Source organism: Thamnophis sirtalis, unplaced genomic scaffold, assembly GCF_051295495.1.
Source record: "Thamnophis sirtalis isolate CommonGarterSnake01/CBP01778 unplaced genomic scaffold, rThaSir2_p1.2 scaffold_3, whole genome shotgun sequence".
NCBI classification, from domain to species: Eukaryota; Metazoa; Chordata; class Lepidosauria; order Squamata; family Natricidae; genus Thamnophis; species Thamnophis sirtalis.
Window position 1 is genome coordinate 172,450,497 of NW_028261383.1, and position 21,453 is coordinate 172,471,949.

The window sequence follows — 21,453 nt, forward strand, 5'->3', positions numbered from 1 at the left end:
ACTACAGCTGTGATCATGTTTTAAAGCCATAAATTTATCCACGGCCTGCAAAGGAAAATAAAAGAATTATATTTATTCTGAAACCTGGCCTTTTGAATTTTATTCATTCTTAGTTCACTATAATCTTTTCAAGCACTACTAAATATGCTCATTAACAGCAGTGAGGCTTTTTAGCACGATGAGAGAGCGGCTTTCAGCAGCTCTACTTACAACATCAATATTGGTTTCCCAACAATGGCACGACTGTGGCAATTGGTACGTTGTTGTAGAAATAAAGGTTAGCTCCTTTTCCTCAAGACTTTCCCTTATCAATCATTATCCTGTCTCTCTGGGTAGACTTCCTCCTACAAGTTCTCTCACACTTCCCCATTTAACTGAGAAATTCTTGTGTCGGCATAACAGTTCCCACATTTGGGGCTGCTACAACAGAACTGCTCCTCTGTTTCATGAGAAATAATTAAAACAGCCTTATTAATAAGCCCACGAACGATATTAGAGGCTAGCAGCTCAAGATTTCATCTTGTCCACAGGGAAAGGAAAGCCTTTTCTTCCACATGAAAACCACTAATACTTCTTTCTTAGAATTCTAATAAACATCCTTGTCTGTGAAAACAGAGGGGGCGGGTGGAGGAATAGCTTTAAGTACCCTGGAAGCTAGATCGAAGGAGAAACTTGACTATTTGCCAGCCTACCCATATGACGGAGGCAATTTCTCGCTACCTGTTTCTACAGATAGATGAGTGTTGTGACTCAGCAGAATTTCGCTGTGAGTTGAGTCGGGATGCAAGATTAACAATGCAGCTGGTGCTCGTTAGTGTCGTCTTTTGGAGATAAAAGGACGGATGGTGCCACGCCCTGGTTGCAGGAGTCAATGTTCATTCATCGGTCGTGGTTTGTTGGTGAGAGACACTTGGATAAGTGATTGGCTTTCTGTAACCCTGATTCAAAGAGACACTTGGAGAAGTGAATTGCTTTGTAAGAGATTTTGTTTTGCATTCTGTTATCTTCTTGCCAGAGACTTTATTTATGTTTATTTTTGGGCTCGCAGCCAGCGTGAGTCGAGGCTGATAAAGTTCTTTCCTTTTAAGTCTGTCAGCCTGTCGTCTTTGAACGAGCGGAGAAGGGGGGTCAGAACAGATGAGTTAGTCATTATAAGTGGAATTAGAGATTGATGAGAGTCCAGAGTCCCCATCCTGAGAGCAACTAGCTCAGTATAACTCGGTGGGAATTTACTTTCTACTTTTCCTTCCCTCCTTGTATTTAGCAGTTGCTGGTGGCAGGTTAATTATGCTTCATCTCCAGAGTGACTATTATTACGTTAACCAGTCAGTAGAGGTTCAGCTGACCCTTAAAAGGGGAAATGAACGAGCCATGATTTGTACCAAAGGGAGGACTAGTTTTTTTATTTGCCGTGTCTCTAGAAATGATTGACAAGTGCCACAGAGAACAGCCCTGCTTTAGAGAAACTGTATTTCCAGGGAACCTTTTCTAGAAGTTTCTCTGTTTCAGGAGCAAGAAAGCTATGTACCGTAGTGTGCAGCTCTGTATGCTCTGGGCAGTGGTGGGATTCAAATAATTTACCAACCAGTTCTCTGCCCTAATGACCAGCTCGGTGGGCGGGGCTCGGTGGTCATGTGATCATGTGGGCGTGGCCACGTCAATGTCACTCGGGTCGATGGGCACTTCACCTTAGTTGTTACAATGGTAATGAAGGTTAACTAGAGAGGCAGTTTCTGTAAGCAGGGCAATAAAGATGAGGCTAGAAACAACACCAGAATGTTTCCTTCCTGCCTTCCTTACAGGATTAGCCCTGTAAAGTGGGGAAAAACAAAAGGAGATTTCTTCCAACAACCGGTTCTCCGAACTGCTTAGAAAGTTACCAGCTGGTTCTCCCGAATAGGTGCAAACCGGCTGAATCCCACCACTGATATGTGCCACCACAAATTTCTTCTTCTTTTTTCTTTGGGATGATGTTTAGAATGGAAGACTTCAAAAAGAGCCGCTGTTACCGCAGTCTACAGCCACAGGTACATCAGGGAGTAATTGGTGTGAGCCAAGCTGACTTCTTCATGTCATGACACATCATGTGAATGGAACCACTGAACTTCGCAGCGGAGCTGAAAGATTCACATCTCAGCTGCTCTTTCCCCAGCCTGGCATAGCAGCCACTACTGCACAGTAATTACTGAGCCATAGCAAAATTCACGGAGTGTGTTTTCAAAACATTCTTTCGAGAGGAAAAAAAAGTTCTGGATCAGAGGACCAAAAGGCGCAAAGATCATTTAATATTTAATCCCTGCCATATCATGTGCAGAAGAATCTAGTTTCTTTATGTAGAGAATTGGGGAGATGAACTTGAGGGAAACAGGGAAGAATTATTATGCAAACCAAGAGGGCTGAAACACTACTTAGGTCCTGAGAAAGAAGATAGTATTCAGGAGAGACTTGGGCAGGTGCATCCCAGATTGGAAGAGTTGAAAGAAGGGAGGAGGTGGTGTATCATGCCTTCATCCAAAACTCCCCTTCCAATTGTTTTCTCAAATTCCAGTGCCAGGGAGCCCCTGCAAATTAAAGTAATCAAGAGAAATAACGGATGGAATAACAGATGGAATCTGATTAAGGAGAGATTCAACCTAGAAATAAGGAGAAATTTTCTGGCAATGAGAATAATCAACCGATGGAACAGCTGGCCTTCGGAAGTTGTGGGAGCTTCATCACTGGAAGCTTTCAAGAAGAGACTGGACTGCCATTGGTCAGAAATGGTATAGGGTCTCCTGTTTGCAGGGGGTTGGACCTGAGGACCTACAAAGTCCCTTCCAACTCTGTTAATCTGAAATTTGGGGCAGCCCTTGAAGAGCATTCGGAGACTTCAGCTTGTCCAGAATGCAGCTGCGCGAGCGATCGTGGGTGCACCTTGGTTCACCCACGTAACACCTATCCTCCGCGAGCTGCACTGGCTGCCTATTGGTCTTCGGATACGCTTCAAGGCGCTAGTCGTCACTTATAAAGCCCTTCATGGTATTGGACCTGGGTACTTGAGAGACCGCCTGCTGCCAATTACCTCCAATAGACCGATCAGATCCCACAGATTAGGCCTCCTCCGAATTCCATCCGCCGGCCAATGCCGACTGGCGACTACCCGGAGGAGAGCCTTCTCTGTGGCTGCTCCGACCCTCTGGAACGAGCTCCCCGTGGAGATTCGAACCCTCACCACCCTCCAGGCCTTCCGCAAAGCCCTTAAAACCTGGCTGTTCCGACAGGCCTGGGGCTAAAGAGCTTTTGCCCCCCCCCTCAAATGGTATGGTTGTTGTGTGCTTTTAAATTGTGTATTGTTCTGTTTGTCTTTTTATCCCTATCTGTACCCCTTCCCTGACTTGGATTGTGAGCCGCCCTGAGTCCCCTTCAGGGAAAAGGGCGGCATATAAATGCAATAAATTCAATTCAATTCAATTCAAATTTGTCTCCAGAAGAGAAACTAAATAAGAGAGATATCAGTTTATGGTTTTACTGTGGAGAACCTGATCATAAAGCAAGATCTTACACAGCTAAGCTTATACTTCTGACTCAGCTGTGAAACGCTGAATCCATGAATTTGTTGGTCGCATAGCAAGCAATTGCCCAAATCATTCTTAGGCCTTGCTTCAGGAAATGTCACAGGTCCATCTCTGAAGCATTTTTCAGGGGGGCTTCAGACACTTGATTTGATTTGATTTGATTAACATTTGTAGGCCGCCCTTTTCCCTGAGGGGACTCAGGGCGGCTCACATAAAATCAGGGAGGGGAAAATACAACAATGACATAGACACATATAATAAAAGTAATAAGCAACATACATTCATCATTCGGGAGGGGCAACTATCCTTGTCCCCAGGCCTGACGGGCTAGCCAGTTCTTCAAGGCTGTGCGGAAGGCCTGGACGGTGGCGAGGGTACGAATCTCCACAGGGAGTTCGTTCCAAAGGGTCGGGGCTACTACCGAGAAGGCCCTCCTCCTTGTAGTTGCCAGCCGGCATTGGCTGGCCGATGGAATACGGAGGAGGCCTAATCGGTGGGATCTAATTGGTCGCAGGGAGGTAATTGGCAGGAGACCTCAGACATCAGGCAGGCACTTGTGATTATTTTGCTACTTTTTGTTCAGATTCAGGGCAGAAAAAGATGACTCTCTGCCTGTGTAGGCTCAGGGACAACAAACAGTTTTGTAGATGAGAACCAGTGGTGGATTCCTACCAGTTCGCACCTATTCGGTAGAACCGGTTCGTCAAACCTACCAAACCGGTTAGAAGAGGTTCCACCAGTGGACCCGGAAAGCAGGCCACACCTACAGAAGAGGTTCCAAAAATTTTTGAAACCCACCACTGGTCCTTGGATATGATTGTTCTACACTATCATGCTCCTATTTATAAAACTCGGTGCCTCTGTAAAAGGTAAGGATGACTACTGCGTTTGTGGTGCAATCAGAACATTGCGTGTGTTGACGTTGTTTTAACGCAAACCAAAGATGCCTTTTAAAAAACAAGTTTACATCCTATTCTTATGCATGCCAATGCTGTGTGTGAGGTAATTTAAGGTGGTTCTGACAAGTGTCGTCGGCATCTTCATATCCGGTCACATGGGCGGCAAGCCATTCCCATCCGGTCACATGGGTGGCAAGCCACTCCCACAAAGGAGGCCACACCCACAGAGTAGGTTCGAACATTTTTTGAAACCCACCACTGATGAGAACACAATACGGGAATGTAATTTGAGTGCTTAGCCATTAAAAAAACAATGAGGATAGAAAATATGGATGAGCAGATGCTAAGATTTGGGCCGGTATTACAATGAAGAACTTATTTGCAGCTGATAATACAGGTTGACACAGAACTCGTATTGCTGTCTGTGACCTCTTCCTTACAGATTTCCATAGGGTTGACTGACTACAGTTACATAATCCAGATGTGCACTGGGAACAAGGTATTGATTCTTTCCCATTACTGAAAGGCCAAAAACTCTGCTTACAAGCTTTTCACTCTCAACTCCCGTGGCCCTTCAGCGCAATGACTTTGTTGGCTTCCTAGGGAAATACTTGCATTTTGAGAATGTATTTGTGATGATGGGTGCTCTATGCTTTCTGATATATTTGAGAGACCGCCTCCTGCCAATTGCCTCCCTACGACCTATTAGATCGCACAGATTAGGCCTCCTCCGAGTCCCATCCGCCAGTCAGTGTTGACTGGCAACTACGTGGAGGAGAGCCTTTTCAGTAATAGTTCCGACCCTTTGGAACGATCTCCCCGTGGAGATTCGCACCCTCACCACCGTCCAGACCTTCCGCACAGCCCTCAAGACCTGGCTATCCCATCAGGCCTGGAGATAAAGATTCTAATCCGTCCCCACCCGAATGATGAATGAATGTTGTGTTCTATTTTTACTTATGTATTGTCTTATGTCTTGTCTTGTATTCCCCTCCCCACAAATTGTAAGCCGCCCTGAGTCCCCTCAGGGAAAAGGGCGGCCTATAGATAATAAACAAATTCAAATTCAAAATATACCACCAACTTTAAACTGCAAATCTAGATTTCAAATAAGAGACTATACAGTCTTCTAATCCAGAGTTGGCCACATTGAAGGAATTTTTGGATGACAAAAAAAGAAGGGGAGGGGGTATTTTCTTTTGGTTCTCTTTTCTGTCCCCCCTTCTCCTCTCGTTAACAGACGACAGGCAAACAAACTTAAAAGGAACTCTCTTTATCAGTTCTCGGCTCAGACTGACTGCGAGCCCAAAAATAAACATAAATCAAGTCTCTGACCAGATAACAGAATACAAAACAAAACTCTTACAAAGCAATGCACTTCTCCAAGTGTCTCTCACAAACCATGACCGATGAATGCTGAACGAACGAATGAACGTTGACTCCTGCAACCAGGGCGTGGCACCATCCGTCCTTTTATCACCAGAATCCGCCACTAACGAGCCCCAGCTGCATTGGTAATCTTGCATCCCGAAAAGACTCACAGAAGACGTCTGCTGAGTCACAACAGTTCTCCATCATCTTCATTCACATGTCTCATCATCCCAAAATACCATTCTCTTAGGGTTGGTCCCGATACTAGACTTTAGATGAAGTTATTATAGGCTATTTCAGTAAATTACAGGAATAATCTTCCTCTGGAGTTTATATCATGATCTGGCCTACCTTGAGGAGCTGACATCGGAAATTCCAGTTTTGATTGGAAGTCACAATTCCTAAATGAAATTTTGGAAATCATTTCTACTGGCTGGAAGTTAATTGTCTTATACTATCAGATTCAGATCTTTAATGGAGTGTCTAGGCCCTATCAAATACTCTTCATCACTATATTATAGCAGCACACACTCTATTCCATTCAGAGAAGATCAATTGTTAAATTCTTCTGCTGGTTTCCAGTAAGCGTTTAACCACATCTAGCAACAACATCAATAAAATTAGAAGAAAGATCTATTTAATCTAATGTTCTGTTACTCTCAGGGGCCAACCAATTATTTCTAAGAACCTCCCAGGGAGGCAATTGCAGCCTCATCTCGTTTCCCTGCAGCTGGTTCCTGGATGTTGATAATTACCCCTGATAGATTTATCTTCCATGCATTGGCCTTGTTCCCTTTTGAAACTCCTTTAGCTAGTACCATTAACATATTTATGCTTATGAATTACATAAATTAATGACATGTAAAGAAATACACCTTTTTGTCTGTTCAGCCTCTCCTGCTAATCAGTTTTTTACTGGAGAGCCTGAGGTTCTGCAATTATGAAAGAGGAAGGAAAACTTATCATTCTCCCTTGCATGCATATTTTTAATATGTCTACCCTGTTTCCTTGAATAATAAGAGCTGGATAATAAGCCCAATCGGACTTTTGAGCGCATGCGCTAAAATAAGCCCCTCCCTGAAAATAAGCCCTCCCTGAAAATATTGCAACACAGCAGCAGCCATGAGGTGACCACGCTCGCCACCTCCTGCACCTCAAAAATAATAAGACCTCCCCGAAATTACGGCCAAGCGCTTATTTCGAGGGTCAACAGAAAATAAGACCCTGTCTTATTTTCGGGGAAACACAGTATTAGGTGTTTTGTTGGTTGCTTCTTCATTCGAAACTAAGCTGTGAATATTGAAGGCTTTCCTTATATTGGAAGGGTTTTAGACTCTTTTCATCTTTTTCAGATGTAGAAATGGGGCTGCCCCTGAAGAGTGTTCGAAGACTACAGCTGGTCCAGAATGCAGCCGCGCGAGCGATATGGGGTGTATCTAGATACACCCATATTACACCTATCCTCCGCGAGCTGCACTGGCTTCCTATTGGTCTCCGGACGCACTCCGGTGCTAGTCATTACTTTTAAAGCCCCTCATGGTTTAGGATCTGGCTACCTGAGAGACCACCTCCTACCACTTACCTCCCAACGACCAACAAGATCGCACAGGTTGGGCCTCCTCCGGGTGCCGTCAACCGGACAATGCCGGCTGGCGACTCCCTGGGGGAGGACCTTCTCTGTTGCTGTGTCGGCCCTGTGGAACGATCTACCTGCAGAGATCCGGACCCTTACCACTCTCCCGGCCTTCCCTAACGCCGTCAAGACCTGGCTGTTCCGGCAGGCCTGGGGCTGTTGATTGATATCCAGCCCCGTTTAGATGTGAATTTTAATACTGTATTTTATTTTTATTCTATTTTTAAATTTTAAATGTTTCTTGTCTGTTGTGAGCCGCCCAGAGTCCGTATGGGAGTGGGCGGCATACAAATCCTAATAAACTTGAAACTAGACTTACTGGCTAGATATTCGTAATAACTGGGTAAATCTAGATAATTGGATAATACAGATGCTAGATAAACTACCCAGCTTCCTTCCTTTATTCAGAACTGTTGCTTGGTGGCAGATGAAGTGAAATAAGCACAAAAGATGTGCTTAGAAAAAATGTTCTAAGGCTACAGTTGCCAGAGGTACTGGCCAATAGAATCAGCAACAGTGGTGGGTTTCAAAAATTGTTTGAACCTACTCTGTGGGTGTGGCCTCCTTTGTGGGAGTGGCTTGCCGCCCATGTGACTGGATGGGAGTGGCTGGCCGCCCATGTGACCGGATATGAAGATGCCGACGACACTTGTCAGAACCACCTTAAATTCCCTCACACACAGCACTGGCCTGCATAAGAATGTGATGCAAACTTGTTTTCTAAAAGGCATCTTTGGTTTGCATTAAAACAACTTCAACACACGCAATGTTCTGATTGCACCACAAACGCAGTAGTCATCCTTACCTTTCACAGAGGCACTGAGGTTTATAAATAGGAGCATGATAGTGTAGAATAATCATATCCAAGGACCAGTGGTGGGTTTCAAAAAATGTTTGGAGCCTCTTCTGTAGGTGTGGCCTGCTTTCCGGGTCCACTGGTGGAACCTCTTCTAACCGGTTCCGTAGATTTGACGAACCGGTTCTACCGAATAGGTGCGAACTAGTAGGAACCCACCTCTGATCAGCAACCATATTGGGAATTCTCAAGAGTTGTGCCAAGGCATTCAGAGATCACCAGATTGGTTTAAGTCGGAGTGGCAAGATTGATGGAAGGAGTTGTCTTCTTAGTTTCCCCAAGAAGGCAACAGACAACTGGAGTTGCAGCTGTTATTATCTCAGAGCAACAGTCTCATCAGCACCACTGGGACAGTTTAGTTTAATGCTGTGTGCGCATGCATTTGAGCAGCTGTCGCAAAGCTTCTGCCTAGGAATAACCAAGGGTACACCGATTTGCACTAGTTTTCCCTTTGTTGAGCAAGATACGTGCTATTTTTATTTATTTATTTTTTTGCAGGGGCAAAATCTTTGCTGGGCTCAGTTTGATGTCAATCTCTGAGAATCTGATTTTGGTTTACAGTCATATCATTGCAGACTGGGCCACCGAAGTAAAAAAAAAAACTCTCTTAAAGCATTTTGGTTAAAAAATATGGTGGATTATGCAAAACGTTCTTAAAAAAAGGATAAAGTTTACCCCTCAGTTATTTTTGTTAGGTATAATTACTGATTGTACAGTTATAGAGATTAACCTGATTTTGCACTTAATAACCGCAGCAAGACCGCTGGTGGCGCAATACTGGAAGAAGGAAGATTTGCCTACTCTTCAAGAATGGACATTGAAAGTAACAAGCCTAGCAGAGATGGCTAAAATATCAGCATATCTCAAGGACAATTCAAACGAGAGATATAAACTGGAGTGGAGAAGATGGATTGACTATACTCAAAATAAATATGGGACTAAGAAATTCCAGATAGCTTATGACTGAAGAAACAAGGAATGATATAATCTGTTTAGAGCTAGCCTAGCAAAGAGGAGTTAAAGCTCAAATGAAAGATGATACTAACTTTTTTTTAAAGTTTATCTTAGAATATCTTTGTTAAAGATTTATACCCTGTATTGGTTCTAGGAAGCCGGGGGGGGGGGGAAGGTTGGGGTGGGTGGGTGGAGAGGGTAGGGGGAGGGAGGTAAACATTTGTAAAAGTTTTTTTTTCCCCAAAATTTTCAATTAAAAAAAAAATCTCTCAAGCTAGGCCACTGGTGAGGGACGGCATGCCAGCAAAGCAGGGGTGGGTTTCAACCGGTTCGCGGCGGTCCCTGCGAACTGGTTGGTCGGCGAACCCGGAAGTAAGTAACTTCCGGGAACGGCGAAGGGCCCACCCATGCGCCCGCATGCCCGCGCCCGCTCCTTACCCGGTTTTGACGAGTTCTGTGCTTCCACGCATGCGCAGGACGCATACAGCGCCTGCGCCATCCTCCAGGAGCAGCTGGAGCATCGCACAGACGCTAGTACGCATGCGTGCGCCACGCACGTGCACGCACGCACTGCATGCGTGCGCGAGGACGCCGCCGGCCTCATTCCAACCGAACCGGTTGGAACGGGGCGAGAAACCCACCCCTGCAGCAAAGGCATTTAAAGTGCCAACAATTCTAAGTGGAAGAAAGGTGCTTTCCTGACAGATCCACTTTCAGAATCTAGGGCAAGAGAGTTGGCACTAATCACAGCAAACAACGGAGCCGTCCATTAGATTCTCTGCTTTTCCCACGTGGATATAGAAAGGAAAACCGGGCAAGGAAGAAGAATCCCAATTGCTCTGAGAGCTGGAGTTTATTCCTGCCTCACAGGTTCTCCCCTCCTCATTAGGTTTGCTCTGTATTCTCCAAGGGAAGGAGTAGAAGACCAGGGCTGAAGCATTAGAGATAGAGAACTGTTGTGACTCAACAGAAATTTGCTGTGAGTTGAGTCGGGATGCAAGATTAACAATGTAGCTGGGGCTCGTTAGTGTCGTCTTCTGGTGATAAAAGGACGGATGGGGCCACGCCCTGGTTGCAGGAGTCAACGTTCATCATTCATTGTTCATCGGTCGTGGGTTGTTTGTGAGAGACACTTGGAGAAGTGATTTGCTTTCTGTAACCCGGATTCAAAGAGACACTTGGAGAAGTGATTTGCTTTCTTTCTGTACACCTGGTTTTGCTGTAAGAGTTTTGTTTTGCATTCTGTTATCTTCTTGTCAGAGACTTTATTTATGTTTATTTTTGGGCTCACAGCCAGTCTGAGCCGAGGACTGATAAAGTTCTTTCCTTTTAAGTTTGTCTGCCTGTTGTCTGTTAACGAGCGAGGAAGGGGGGACAGAACAGAGAACCATAGAGGAACAATCCTGAACAGAAACTCTAATTTAAGTAAGGATTGTAGTGCATTTCAGAGCCGCTACCTCCTTAAATATCTTCTGCTCCACAGTGATTTAATCTTGTATTTCTGGACTTTTTTTCCTTCCAAATATATTGAGAGAAAGGGAGGGGCTAGCAGCACAATGATAATTCTGGTGGAAGATATATATGAATCTTCTTGTGTTCCTTGAAGGCAGAAATTATTAGCTCATCTATTTCTATACTAAACAATAACCACAGGTCACATTGGGTCTTTTGCTGGCTAGGTGTCCTCTGAGCATCCTGGCTGGCAGATTCTCATATACTTTTCCCCCCTTTTTCAATGCTTTATATATATTTCTCAACTTTCAGGCAGGGTTTTTTGTTTTGTTTCAAGACACACTCAAAGTTTAGTAAGATCAAATGCTGACATCATTGAAACTCACAGTGACTCAGAAACAGATTTTGTTCGCAGGTGGCATGCAACAGTTTTGAATGAGATTATAAACCAACAAGGTTGGTTCTCATTTAATTCATGTTATCTTTAGCATTTGTTTGTGGCCTAAATTATTTCTGCTTCCTTTCTTTGAATTATACAGTTGTACATGCTTTACATTTGAAAGTGAAAAGTTAGTTGGAGTGCATAGAGATGCTCGTGTGCCATGTGTCTAAAGCATCTTAAAGAAACTGTGTCAGTTCCAAGGATCATATGGGAAATATATATTTGATTTAAGGAACTGCAGCTAGGCAGTTTTGAAACCCCCCTTTTGCCTTTGGATGCAAATTGCTGTGCAACCCTAGTGTGGATTCTTGGCCTGCTCCTTATGCGATTAATTGTTAACTGATATCTCTATATCAGATTTCTCTTTATTTCACTTACTCATAGCCATGACATGATAGCAGTGTTTCAATATCTAAGGGGCTGCCACAGGGGTGGGTTTCAAAATTTTTAGAACCTATTCTGTAGGTGTGGCCTGTTTTGTGGGAGTGGCTCAATGGTCATGTGACTGGGTGGGCATGGCTTGGTGGGCTTGTGACCGGGTGGGCGTGGCCAACTTGGAAAATGTGGTGAAACTCACTTAACAAGGCTCTTGCTTAGCAACCAAAATTTGGGGCTCAATTGTGGTCTTAAGTTCTCTTTCTTTTTCTTTCTTTCTCTCTCTCTCTCACTCTTTCTTTCCTTCCTTCCTTTTGTCTCTCTACTCCTCTTTCTTTCTTTCTTTCTTTCTTTCTTTCTTTCTTTCTTTCTTTCTTTCTTTCTTTCTTTCTTCTCTCTCTCCCACTTCCTTTTTCTTTCTTTTTTCTTTCTCTTTCTATCTTTGTCTCTCTCTTTTTTTCTCTCCCTCTCTCCCTCCATTCCTTCCTTCCTTTCTTTCTTGTGTGTATCTCTTCCTTTCCTGTATGTATCTCTCTCTCTCCCTCTCTCCCTCCCTCCCTCCCTTCCTTCCTTCCTTCCTTTTGGAACAGGTTCCAAAAGGTACACTAAATTTCACGAACCGGTTCTGGAGTACCAGTGCGAACCGGGAGAAACCCACCCCAGGGCTGCCACAAAGAGCAGGGAGTCAACCTATTCTCCAAATAACCTGAAGGGAGGACAAGAAGCAATGGATAGAAGTTAACCAATGAGAGAAGCAACCTAGGACTAAGAAATTTTTTTCCTGACGGTTAGAACAATTAAACAGTGGAACGAGTTGCCTTCCGAAATTGTGAATGCTCCAACACTGGAGGTTTTTAAGAAGGGATTGGAAACCATTTGTCTGAAATGGTATAGGGTTTCCTGCCTGAGCAGGGGGTTGGACTAGAAGACCTCCAAGGTCCCTTCCAACTCTGTTATTTTGTTATCGTCTAGGCTTCCTTTCACATACCTCTTTCTACTTTAAATTGGCAATTGCGTTTTGGAATTAGGACACTAGCCTCATTGCAGTTTTCAATATCTCACCACATTTTTAGTATTTAGTACCCTTTAGTGTAAGGAACATCAGAGCAAGAAAATAATAGAAGAAATGGAGTAGTCATCATTATTGACAAAAAGTGCTCGGATGCAACCTCAGAGATGGTAAAGTGACCTCAATTCAAATCCAACGGAAGACTATTCAATTCTATGTCCTAATTATAGATACAAAAGGAATGGAAGCTAAACAGTTCTGCAGTGATTTGCAATATCTTGTTGACACAACACCCCAACCTACCAAAAAGACATCATTACTGATTATAGGCGATGTGTGAGAGACTGTGGAATGGAAGCAGAGGAGGAGGAGGAGGAGGAGGAGAAGGAGGAGGAGGAGGAGGAGGAGGAGGAGGAGGAGGGTGATTTAAATGAGAAGAGGCAGCAGAGCCCAACATGAGTGGACAGGAGAAACACAGATTGCAAAGATACTACCTTATTTATTTATTTATTTATTTATTTATTTATTTATTTATTTATAAATTTTTATTTTAAACACATAAACACATCAACAGAAACAAACACATGACTTAAAAACAACATAGGAACAATAAGTCCCGTCGTATATCATACAGCAGTTCCGAATCGGTTTCTTTGCAGTTAGTGTTTTCCCTTCTATACATTTCTATCTTGCATTCATGGTCTCCTTATTCGTTATCCATTTTTATGTACTATTCTATATTTATTTATACTTAGCTACTTATGACCAAGTATTATTTACCTGTATTGTGCTTTATATTTTTACTGTCATTTATTATCTTACATACAGTTATAGGTATACATTCCCATAGTTATTCTTTTTCTTTGCCATTCTTATATTATTATTATTCCATTTAAAAGGTTATAAGGTACAGTTTGGAATGCTTTGTTTACCATCCTTCGCACCCGATATGACACCACCTTATTTTCTCTTTCTTTTCTTTTCTCCCTCCCTTCCTTTTCTACTTCCTTCCTTCCTCCTCTCCATCCCCTTCTTCCTTCCCTTACCTCTCCCCTACTCCTACCCTCTTTCTTCTCCTTCCTGCCCGCTCTCCTTCTCTTTCTCTCTCTTCCACCCACCTCTCCTTACCTCTTTCTTCTTCCCCTACCTCTCCTCCACTCTTCCTCTTCCTTTCCTACTATCTCTCCTTCTCTTTCTCTCCCTTCCACCCTCCTCTCCTTACCTCTTTCTTCTTTCCCTACCTCTCCTCCACACTTCCTCTTCCTTTCCTACTATCGCTCCTTCTCTTTCTCTCCCTTCCACCCTCCTCTCCTTACCTCTTTCTTCTTCCCTTACCTCTCCTCCAGTCTTCCTCTTCCTTTCCTACTATCTCTCCTTCTCTTTCTCTCCCTTCCACCCTCCTCTCCTTACCTCTTTCTTCTTCCCCTACCTCTCCTCCACTCTTCCTCTTCCTTTCCTACTATCTCTCCTTCTCTTTCTCTCCCTTCCACTCTCCACTCCTTTCCTTAATTAATTTTTATAAGTCTGACTGAGAATTTACATTTTACATTTCCCAAGATTATATTTTTTTACCCCAGGCTATCTCTAAGGATGCTTTCCTGAAATCTGTGTAGTTCTTGCTTCTGTGGTTTGCCAGATGCAGGGGGCTCCAAACACTGGAATGCTAAAGTTGCAGGTAAAAAACAAGTATCTGGAATAAGGAAAAAAATGTGCCTCAGTGTTTGAAATGAATCAGGACCCAAGCTAATAGAGTTTTGATTTATGGTAAAAAAAAAAACCTTCTTCAGTAACCGGAAAGATGACTCTGCACATGGAAATGATTGGATGGACAACACCAAAATCAAATTGATTATATACTTTGCAAACAAAGATGGAGCACTTCTATTCCGCGAGCTTCAGATTGGGCTTCAGATCACTAATTTTATTTATTGATCCAATTTATATGGCCCCCATTGAACAATAGGTGACTCTGGGTAGCATACCATATCCAATAAAACCTCCCCAATAATGATAAAAATAGAAACACTTGTTATTAAAATCATTTTTAAAAATTAACATATATAGGTAGTTGTTCTGGCCCCCACTTAGCCTGTTCCAAAACTACAGTCACACGAAGCTTACAAAAGAAAGTCTTTATAGGTTTATATGTTTATTTCATTTATATGCCGCCTTATTCCCAGAGGGACTCAGGGTGGCTAACAAACCCAGGGGAGGGAGTAATACAAACAAGGCAAAAACAACAAACAGGATACAGAGAAATTTAAAAACAATCAACAGTCACACAATTCGAGCGGGGAAGGGAACTCGTCAACCCCAGGCTTTGACAGTCCCGGCTCACGCTGGCTGCGAGCCCAAAATAAACATAGATAAAGTCTCTGGCAAAAAGGTTACACAGCAAATGCAAAAACAAAACTCTTACAGCAAACCAGGTTTTCAGAAAGCAAAATCACTTATCCAAGTGTCTCTTTGAATCATAAACACTAACTCGAACAGGGACGGAACTGAATTCTCGAACAAACAAACGACGTTGACTTCTGCAACCAGGGCGTGGCACCATCAGTCCTTTTATCCATAGGAGAAGACTCTAACGAGCAACAGCTGTGTGTAATCACCTCCTATGAGTCCTCAATTGTGCCTTACGTCGGTCAGCTCTTCTCCTACGTGCATCCCGAAATAACTCACAGGAGGGTTCTTTCTCAGCTTCTCTTGTCTCCTCCCCACTGATCCAAGGCTCAGTCATTACCTGGGGACCAACTAGTCTCTCTGAGCCATGCTCGGAGTCAGACCCCTGTCCAGAGCCCTCCTCCTCTTCCAAGCGTGACTCATAGGGCCCCTCGCTGTCAGAGTCTGATAACAACTCCAAAGGCTCCAGCCGAGCCACAACAGGTAGTCCTGGACTTACGTTTACGTTTACGTTTATTAGGATTTGTATGCCTGGAGAATTCTGGGAGTTGAAGTCCACAAGTCTTAAAGTTGCCAAGTTTGGGAACCACTGCATTAAAGGATGCAGGTTCCATCCTCATGGGAGAAGATGGGACATTTTCCCTCCCTCCCTCTGTTGACTTTGTCAATATTTAATATTGCTGGATGAGAGCTAAAAGTTTGTAAATTTGTTATATCCTGTATACAAGACTTCAGTTCATCAACTTGTAGGGAAGGACTTTTACTTCCAGCTTAAAACTGAAAGCGTGCAGGACGATTGTACAGCTTTTTCACACAGCTATACAATCATTTATTTAGTCATTGTTTGAAGCTACAACGGTGCTGGGAGAAAGTGACCTGCAACCAGGCCTCACCCTTGGCGACGGGCATGTATTTATAATGGTTGCAGAGCCCCAGGGTCAAGTAATCATCATCTATACTCTTCAGAATCAGCTTCCGACAAGCCAAGTCAAAGGGGGAATCTGGATTCACTTAACAATTGCAGTGATTCACTTAACAACTATGACAAAAAGTTGTAAAATCAGGTGTGATTCACTTACCAACTGCCTTCCTTAGCAGTGGAAACAGTTGCCATAAGTTGAGGACTACCTATATCAAAGGGGAGAGTTGCTAGGTTCCAAGTTGTATAGAGTCTTTATTGCCAGGAGCAAAACACTGAATATAGTTTTTCAAATAATTGCTGAAACTATGCTAAGTAACTAGCCCAGTTGCTTCAACATAGGTATAAAATGTACATGACCAGGTGTAGTAACATAATTCTGCAATTCTGCACCAGCAACAGGTTCTGGCCAAACTTTATCAGATTACTATATTGCAAACATCATGTGTAATAATCGAAACGTGGCAATATGAACACATTTATTACAATACTTGGGTAAATGACCATAACAGAATGTAGCTGTTATACCAACTTAAGTTGGTTAAAAAATGTACTTGATCATAGAAACCATTTGGACTTTCAGTTTGATATTGACTGTACTTTAAATATCAACGTATCCAGTATCCAGTTCACCAATTCAGCCCCTCATCGAGCCAAATCCATCCAGCAGTAGATGGAGAAGCATGGTGTTCGACTCCTGGATTGGCCAGCTCTGAGCCCAGATTTGAACCCAATTGAGAACTTGTGGGCCAAGATTGGTTACGAAATAAGCAAGAAGCAGCAATAGCAATAGCAATAGCAGATTTTTATATACCGCTTCATAGGGCTTTCAGCCCTCTCTAAGCGGTTTACAGAGTCAGCATATTGCCCCCAACAACAATCCGGGTCCTCATTTTACCCACCTCGGAAGGATGGAAGGCTGAGTCAACCCTGAGCCGGTGAGATTTGAACCACTGAACTGCTGATCTAGCAGTCAGCTGAAGTGGCCTGCAGTACTGCACTCTACCCACTGCGTCACCTCGGCTCTTCAGACGACCAAGCAGCAGCTGATTGAATCCATTATTGCAGCCTGGCACCACATTGTCACCAAAGATCACGTGCAAAGGCTTATATAACCGGTGCCGTCTTAACTAGTGATATACAAAAAGGTTTGTTCCCTGGAAAAAGTAAGGCAGTTTTTCTTACTTTTAAGAGTGAATAGCAGTGAAAGGGGATTTTCACTGCTATTCAATGGTTTCAGAGAAGGATCAATCTGAACTGAGAGTATTGGAGAAAGTGTAATTATTGAGGTGGCCGGTTGTCTTGTTTGCGGTGGCTTTAAAAGTTCTTACTCTTGTGAGTGTATAATAGGAATATTGACCGCAAGTGTGCATTAGGACATATACTGTACTGATTTCCAATGGCTTAGCGGCCATGCATGTTGATTTCTATTGACAGTTTATATCTTCCTGAATTGCTACATTACTTCGCGGGATCTCTGTTTAGTTTTCACAAAGGGAGATGGGAGTAAAAGTCAGTCTCACCCATGTGTGGGGTAAGTTAGGTTAAAAGAAGGCCCAGACGTTCAACATCGAGTAGCAATTCTGCCTCTCCAACCCTATCCCAGCACTTTAATTGTTACATATCATACTGATGTCCATATATACAGTAATAGATTCATGTAAATATTTGGGGGTGGATGGATTCCTACGCATTCTGAGAACATTGAAGAAGATTGTAAGTGTGGATTTGGTTTTGGTTTTGCCTTTATTTGCATGCCGCCCTTTTCCCTGAGGGGACTCAGGGCGGCTCACAATTCAAAAAGGGAGGGGGAAAAGACAAACAATAGACAATACAGCATGTTAAAAAGAACACAACAATCGCACAATTCGAGTGGGGCTACAATCTGAACCCCAGGCCAGCCGGGACAGCCAGATCTTTACAGCGGCGCGGAAGGATTGGAGGGTGGTGAGGGTCCGAATCTCCACGGGGAGTTCGTTCCAAAGGGACGGAGCAGCCACCGAGAAGGCCCTCCTCCGGGTAGTTGCCAGTTTGCACTGGCTAGAAGATGGAATTCGGAGGAGGCCTAATCGGTGCGATCGAATCGGTCTAGTGGAGGTAATTGGCAGTAGGCGGTCTCTCAAGTACCCAGGCCCATTACCATGAAGGGCTTTATAGGTGATAAGTAGCACCTTGAAGCGCACCCGGAGATCAACAGGTAGCCAGTGCAGCTCGCGGAGGATAGGTGTTACGTGGGTGAACCGAGGTGCACCCACAATCGCTCGCGCGGCCGCATTCTGGACTAGCTGGAGTCGCCGAATGCTCTTCAAGGGCAGCCCCATGTAGAGCACATTGCAATATTCCAGCCTAGAGGTCACAAGGGCATGAGTGACTGTTGTGAGGGCCTCCCGGTTCAGGTACATGAGTTCATTTTCCAAGCACATCTTCTCCCATCCCCCTTCCACCAGGGATGATCCCTTACTTTCAAAGACACGTCCACTGTCTATGAAGCTTCTCACAGGTTAGCCAGCCACTGAGTAGCATAAGTGTTTGAACCTGTAAAGAATGGGGCATGAAAACAACAAGGGCGCCTGACAGGCTGTTCCTTTTCGTCACAGAGGCACTTGGTGGCTCAGAGCAGTGTTCCTCAACTTCAGCAACTTTAAGATGTCTGGACTTCAACTCCCAGAATTCCCCAATCAGAGTTGAGGTCCACACACCTTAAAGTTGCTGAGGTTGAAAATCATGGGCCCATGATTTTCAACCACAGATCATGGGCCCATGATTTTCAACCACAGATCATGGGCCCATGATTTTCAACCACGGATCTTGGGCCCATGATTTTCAACCTCGGATCGTGGGCCCATGATTTTCAACCTCGGATCGTGGGCCCATGATTTTCAACCTCGGATCGTGGGCCCATGATTTTCAACCACAGATCGTGGGCCCATGATTTTCAACCACAGATCATGGGCCCATGATTTTCAACCTCGGATCATGGGCCCATGATATTCAACCACAGATCTTGGGCCCATGATTTTCAACCTCGGATCATGGGCCCATGATTTTCAACCACAGATCATGGGCCCATGATTTTCAACCTCGGATCATGGGCCCATGATATTCAACCACAGATCTTGGGCCCATGATTTTCAACCTCGGATCATGGGCCCATGATTTTCAACCTCGGATCATGGGCCCATGATTTTCAACCTCGGATCGTGGGCCCATGATTTTCAACCTCGGATCGTGGGCTCATGATTTTCAACCTCAGATCATGGGCCCATGATTTTCAACCACAGATCATGGGCCCATGATTTTCAACCTCGGATCATGGGCCCATGATTTTCAACCTCAGAAAATCATGGGCCCATGATTTTCGACCTCAGCAACTTTAAGATGTGTGGACCTCAACTCTGATTGGGGAATTCTGGGAGTTGAAGTCCAGACATCTTAAAGTTGCTGAAGTTGAGGAACACTGCTCTACATCCTTTTGTTCTCAGTTTGCAAAATGAAAAGAATACAGCCAAATCCAGAGGCTACTATTACAGAGATCGACTAATTCATATATCACATTTATGTTTCACCTTATAATTTGCAAAATAATATAGCTGGAAGGGTCCTTGGATTTCATGAATTAGTCACAATTTGACTTGATTTCACAATATGCTACTGTAGGTACAGATGATGTGTACAAAAAAACAATGGCTTAGTGTGTTGTGTGAACCCAGAAATTGTAATTCATAAAATGTAATTAGCAAAGGTTTTTCAAATTCATGATTGGCCTTCCAGGCTACATTTCATATATACAAGTTCCATCTGCCTGATTGTCTTTCTGTCCTTCTTGAATTCTCTTATCTGTGCCCCATTTTTTAAAATTCTTAGTAGAAACGACAAATGTAAAATTGTGACTTGTTGTAAAATTGTGACACGATATGCTTAGAAGCCTCATCTGGATAGTTAAAGAGCAGTGACATAAAATATTAGAAGTAAAAACAGTTCTCGTCCTGGAGAAAACCTTATTTTAAAACAACACAACTTATTAGCATTAGAACCTGGCCCAGAGTGTAGGGCAGTGTGGTTTCAATTTCACAACACTTTTGGAGTGATTTCGCTGTCTTGCATTGATCTGATTTAATTGGCCAGTTAAAACAGTACAGTGTTCAAGAACTCTTAATGGAGTTAACAGCTCCACTCTGACTATAGTTTATTGTTTAGAAATAATTTCCTGGAGTATAAAATTTTGTTATGGAGGAACTAATTTTTTGGCAGATTTTTTAAAAATTTTTCCCTTCTACAACACCTTACAGTCAACATCAACATTGTTATGTCATCATACTTGTACATGCATATAATATTTCGCTTCTATATTTACACACTTTATACACAGTTCTATATATATTTATATATATACTTTTTTTGGCTTAATTAATTTTATTCTTGTTTTGCAGCCATTTGTACCAATTGCTCCAAATTTCATAATATTCTGATTCTTCTTTATCTTTTAATTTCAGTGTTAATTTATCCATCTCTGCACAATCCAAAGTTTTTTTTTATCACTAATTCATCCGAGGGGGTATTATTTTGTTTCCAGCATTGGGCAAATGTTTTTCTAGCTGTAGTTAGCAGATGTGTTAATATGTACTTAATTTTCTTTGTATATTTCTCTTTGATTATTCCCAGTAGAAAGATTTCGGGTTTGTATTTTATCTGTTCTCCTGTAATTTCTTGCACCCATTTCCAAATTTTTGTCCAATATTTTTGTGTTTCCGGGCAGGTCCACCATATATGATAATAAATCCCTTGTACTTTTATACATTTCCAGCAGGTCGGCTTCATGTTCGGGTACATTTTAGCCAATCTTGTTGGTGATAAATGCCAACGATAAAACATTTTGTATATATTTTCTTTAAGTGCTGCTGATCGTGTTAGTTTATAATTTGTGTTCCAAATTCTTTCCCAATCCACAAGATCTATGTTGTAACCAAAGTTTTTGGCCCGCGCTATCATGCAACCTTTAACTTTTTCTTCTTCTAATGTTACTTCTAATAAATATTTGTAAATTTTCGTTATGAATTTATTTTCCGGGCCAATTTAAATTTTATCTATGTGTTGTAATTCTGTGAATATTCCATATTCTTTTACGTCTTTTTTGTATCTCGATTGTAGTTGGAGATATGGCCGGGAGGAACTAATTTTTGAGGCCCATTTCTTAAGTCAAACAGAGAGGACACTCAAGAAGGAAGACAATCCATACAGAAGCCTGGCAGTGACAGGGACAGGAGACAGCTGTTTCAGACTGTCTCCTGCCCCTGATGTAGCTGTCAATCCTGGAAACTCATTTCTTGCAGACACTTTTCTCCATACAAAAGGAAGGGTGCTTTCTTGCTTCTCCATTTGCAAAAGTGTTCCATACTTCCTTGTAGATGAGTGATGTTATTGTCAAGGGGAAAGGATTGAACCATAAGCAAGATACTCGGGGGAATCTCCATGCCCCTTGGGCAAAAAGGTTGGCTCTTGCCTCCATAGAATTATGTATCTCCTTCTTTCTCTCTCCCTCCCTCTCTCTCCCTCTCTCTCTCTCTCTCTCTCTCCCTCCCTCCCTCC